The sequence below is a fragment of the Mesitornis unicolor genome, unplaced genomic scaffold (genome assembly GCF_000695765.1).
Source record: "Mesitornis unicolor isolate BGI_N332 unplaced genomic scaffold, ASM69576v1 scaffold17609, whole genome shotgun sequence".
NCBI classification, from domain to species: domain Eukaryota; kingdom Metazoa; phylum Chordata; class Aves; order Mesitornithiformes; family Mesitornithidae; genus Mesitornis; species Mesitornis unicolor.
Genome location: NW_010205399.1, coordinates 17852 through 23077, shown reverse-complemented (window position 1 = coordinate 23077; position 5226 = coordinate 17852).

Here is a 5226-nt window from a genome sequence, read left to right as displayed (position 1 = left end):
CAGCAGAGCAGCTACCGCTCCTCCCTGGGCCCAACGATGTTTTGCAAAGACAAGCAACTTCTTTTGTGGTGGCAGGTTAATGTTCATATAAATGTGTCATGTCTTGTACTTGGTGATCACTGGTGGTGTTAGGAAAAAAAAAGAAAAAAAAAAAGCTTTATATACCTCTTCTACAGTAACTCTTTAACTGCAAGTTTTCAAGGTGGGGTTGTGGCACATAACAGGTTGTTAAACCATGCAGTGTAAGCAATTAAAATGTATTCCACAGATATAAATATTTTCTTTTCTTATTGCTGTGACACTATGTGTGATGGTAATATTTCTGAGAGTTTCAGATTTTGCACATATAATTTTATGCATTATCAAAAGTTACTGCTGCCTGGAAAGAAAATGTTCTGTGAAAATTTTTGCAAAAGCTTTACTAGTTTTTTTTAAATTGTAACATTTTGTAAAGGCAGGAAATGGATTTAAAAAAGCCCCTAGCATGCTAAATATATTTTTCAAAAAAGCAATAATTTTACATGTACAGAAATGATGCTAACCTTTAATACAGGTGAGAGCAACAGTTTACTTAAAACAATAATGGAATAGTGCTGTTTTTGTAGAAATGGGTTTCTGACACAACGATTTGTTTAAAAAAAAAACAACAACAAAAAGCAGAAAAAAACTTTAAGCGTGATCTTTCTGTTCTAACAGTTTTGGTGGGCGGGGGGGTTGCTTTTTTTAAAAAAAACCTAGTCAGTAATTGGTTCTGGATACTACTTGTTACTTGTTTAAAATTACTTGACAGTTTTTGTTACTTCGCAACACTTGCAACAATGCAAATTAACTTTCTTATGTATTTTTTTAAAACTAGTTTTTCCTTACGCTGTTACACCAGATGTATACCAGAATTCTCTGTAAGTCTCGGTGTAGTTAGGAATGTCTGTGCAAATACTTATAAGTGACTGTAATTAACCGTTCTGTGAAGTTGTTTTGAGGGAGGTCGCATAGACACATTCCATTGTACACCAAAAAAAAAAAAGGAGAAAAAATGAAATATTTTGCTGTGTTGCTTAATGATTATCATTTTGGGTTTGCACTAGCTTTCTTGGGTTTGTTTTGTTTGGGAGTTTTTGTTTGTTTGTTTCGCTTCTGTTTTGTTGCTTTTCTGAGTCATATTTTCCATGAGTGAAAGTAATGCAGTTCAGAAATGCATGAAAAGCTAGTTGCGTAGCCTATTTGTTTGTGGTTTAGTTATTAAAAACTTCTGTACCCAAAATGGCACAAAAGTGTAGTGTACATTTGTAATTTCTCTGGTTTTTTTATTGATTTTATTTTTTTTTTCAAGCTGATCTAGAAAATCTGAGTTAATATTTAGAGCCTAAAGCTTCTTTTCTGGACCTTTTCTTCCAGAATCTCTGACAGAGAAGCTAGTGCTGTCACTGCCATTGCCAGGGTACTAATCAGCAAAGTTTACAATCATAATTTAGCTCCATGAAGACCAACAGTAGAGGAAATCAGTTTAAATGATTATATGCTGTGTATAGCACAGAAATGAGATTTTCACTTAATTAAACAAGAAATAAGAGTGGGTGGGGGAAAGCCGACCTTAAAGACCATCTGTTTTCAGAAGCGAGTCCCACAATTCCTTTTTTCTTCTTTATCATTGTATTGTATTGATTTGTTATTTTAGTTAGGCCATAGTATTTAAAATGAGTTGTGTTCCTTATTTATTTAGTCAATGGGCTTTGATCAGCTCTCTTAAGCAACGTGATAACTTTTTTTGGCATGACACGCTCCTGTAAAGCCCTTTTATGACTGTTACAGGGACTTTCTACTACCTCTACCAATCTACTGTTTCTTCTTCTTAACAGGTTTTTATGGTGTTGCAAGTCTAATGTAACTTAGACAATAAAGGGTTTGATTATCTACGCTGCAGATTCTTGGTGTATCTGCCATCTCTCTCTCTCTCTCCCTCTCTCTGGTTTTTGTGCGGTTTATTATAGCTAAGGTGCAGAAGACCTTTTTTTATTCAAGCTAAAGTGAAAGAAAAGACCTTCCTTGCCAGAGTTTTTTCGTATCCTGAATGTTGTGCACTGACCAAAAGTCGAACATGGAGAAGCACGGAGCTAATCAGCTGCTACGTTGCCATCAGGCTGCTTGCATCCTTGAAATTCCTTCTGTCAGAAATGCTATGAATACATCGGTACCTACTGCAAAATGGAAAGCAAATTAGAAAGCCAAAACAGTTTTAAGTTTTGTATTACAAAACCACTTAAAGTCCTCAGTGAGAAGCCTTAGCGTGAATTGCCTCACCCACCTTATGGAAGACACTGCTTATATGAAACAACTAGTTAAGAAAATTATCCATTGCAAAATAGCATCTTCTTGGTGGGAAAAAGTCTTCTGCTATTAACTGTCAGATAAAAATCTGTCACTGGAAGGGTTTCCAGGGGTTGACAGCATGCACATTTTGTTGTAAACCCTGCAAGTGTGTTGCTGCTTTCTAGTGCTTTGGGGTGCTGCATGCTGTGGAGCGCATGTTATGTTGGACATGTCAGAGCATGCATGACATTTTGGGCTATGTTATAGAACTCTGTCGTTCTAGTGTGAGTGCATCCCCCTGTTCTTGTGCTCAAAGGGTTTGTGACCAGGTCTGCGTTTGGTTTTGTTGTCCTTCCTTGCTGTACTCCTGTGCTGAGCTACTTAAAGCTCCAACAGGAGTGCTGGAATTCATTGACACATTTGGGGATTTCTCCTTGAAAACCCAATCTGTCACGAGAAGACCTGGAACAAAGCAAGAGGTAACTTCTTTGGCAGGTTCCTACTACATAAAATTCATTGGGTCAAGAGTAGGAAAGATTGCATTTTATGTCAAAGCAAATCTCCTGCCCCCCATGCAAGCCAGTATTTTTAAGCAAAGTACGGAACTGCAGAGAATCATTTCCCCTCGTGCTCTCTTCTTTCTCTTTTGCCATATTTGACAGCCCCATATTTCAAGCAATCCAGTGTTTGGAGGCAAAGCTCATGTGAATTCACCAGGAGCTTGTAGGTAAGGAGTACCTGCTTGATCCCAATATGTAGAGAGTAACTCAAATGAAATGGAGTAAGATAACATATATATATAAATGCTTTTTGCTTCAGTTTATAAATTTTGGAATTACTGTTTCTGGAGCAGCTAGGGATATAAAACAGTGGAAGATCACTGAGAGCATAGACATAGTCCCCTATTAACTGCTTCATGTGGGGTTGCATGTATACTGGCATTCTAGAGAGGGTCTTTAACCATCTGTTGACAGCATTGGCTGTCTCAAGGTAGTCAGTAGCTGTTATGAATTTATTTCTGCCTATATGTTTTTATTCAGGTTCATCAGGGCTGCTTTTGGGACTATGGAAAAAAAACTAAACCCTGACCCTAAACCTCAGAAGAAATTGCCTTTCGTTCAAGGCTGGTGGACAAAGAGCAAATTGTAGATGGAGAAAAAAAATTGTATGTGTTGGGTATAAGCATGTATCACTTGTTACTACTTAAAATGAAGGACGCTTTTGCTATTGAGAGAGAAAAGGATGTGTTTGGAGTAGGAGGCAAACACAGAACGGGATTGTTTTGTTGTGGCTTGGGTAAAGGGATCAAGAGCATTAATGTGACCCAGCTCTGTGGGTTTGAATACTGAGGTGGATGTTGCCTATAGGGCCATAAGAAAAAGATGGAGAAAGCTTGTGAAAGATGAGTGAGAGGCTAAGTTTTGACTCTCTGAAATTCAAGTAAGTAGATGGAGAAAGGCCAAAGCTGAGGACAGGACCAAGCAGAAGCCAGGAGCAGAGCGAGGGGTTTAGAGGAGAATCACTCAAGAGTGACAAGGTTTCCAAAAAGGGCAAAGTTAACAGTGTGGGAGATCAAAAGGTTGTGGAGATGGAGCAGAAACTCTGAAACCCAACCAGAAGAGGTCTGTGCCCATTGCAAAGGGCTTCTGTTTGGATGAAAGGGAGGAGGGATATGTAGGTAGCTTCTGGGGAGACAGATTGGAAACTTCAGCAAATAAGCACATAATTTAAACTCTGCAAATCATCTTATTCTGCAAAAATGTCCTTTTGTGGCATGAGCGTGAATGATGTTCTGACAGAAAATAAGGGAATGCCTTTTTGGATCTTTGCTCTCGTGACTGATGGGTGAAGCAGAGTTAGAGCTATGATTATGAGTAGTTGAGGGTGGACTGAAGGGTCTCTCCAATACCCAAGGGGTTTTGAAAAGCACATTGCTCTTTTCGAGAAACAAGTGGACTCTTGATTAGCCCCAAGCAGAAGGGAGAAAAAAACCAAACCAACCAAGGCGGGCAAGAAGGCATAGCGTTTTAAGCAGCTGCTGAACTGGAGCAATCCTTTGAGGCTCTGCTGTTCAGATAGCATTCTCTAATACAGAATATTTTAAGATGCCCCGTAGTATGTTGGATAAAAGAGCTGGGCATGCTCAAAGCTATTAAGAAAAAATATCCAGTATTAAAATGGCTTCAGACACTTTGCTATCTCCTTTGTGAAATCTTTTGTATCTCAAATTTAAGTTGTGCTTCCTGTAAGATGGGTACAGGTGGCTTGGTTTGTTTGTTCCTGTGTCATCAGTGTTACCTCCAAAGGTGAGTTACTTGTCAAGAGTTTAGAAAATGTGAGGTACCCATGTTCTTTTTCTGTAAGTGAAATCTCTCTGTGTCATCTTTCATCATCATCAACCCAAGTACCAGAGGAATCTTAGAAGATTTTTTCTAAGCAGAGAAAAATGATTTCTTTATCTTCTAAATATTAGTTGTTCTGGTATGACATCGAATAAAAGGGACACTGGCCCTCCAGTTCATCTTACTCCCAGAATTCAACTTACCTTTCTGGGATAGGGTAGTGGTGTGCCTTGCCTGGGACAATCAAAGAGCCAGTAGTGGTTTTGGAGACCTACGTCTTGCCACAGAGTGCTGGAGCAGTGCTCTAATAATCATGTTTCTGCTAGGGATCTCCCTTGGCCAAGGTAGGTTGTGATCTGAACCATTTCTTACTTTTACCACGAGTTTTCACGAGAGTTGTGCTGGTGCTGAAGGGACATCATGGGTTGGCTCACCCATGGGGGACCATGGATGCAGAAGGTAACCACTTTGCTGGTTGCTGCTTTCCCAGACTTCATTTGTTCTCCTTCTGCAGAGAGCACAGGTGGTTGGTTGTGCCATGGAGAAGGTGACATCTCCAGAGCAGTGGTGGGAACAG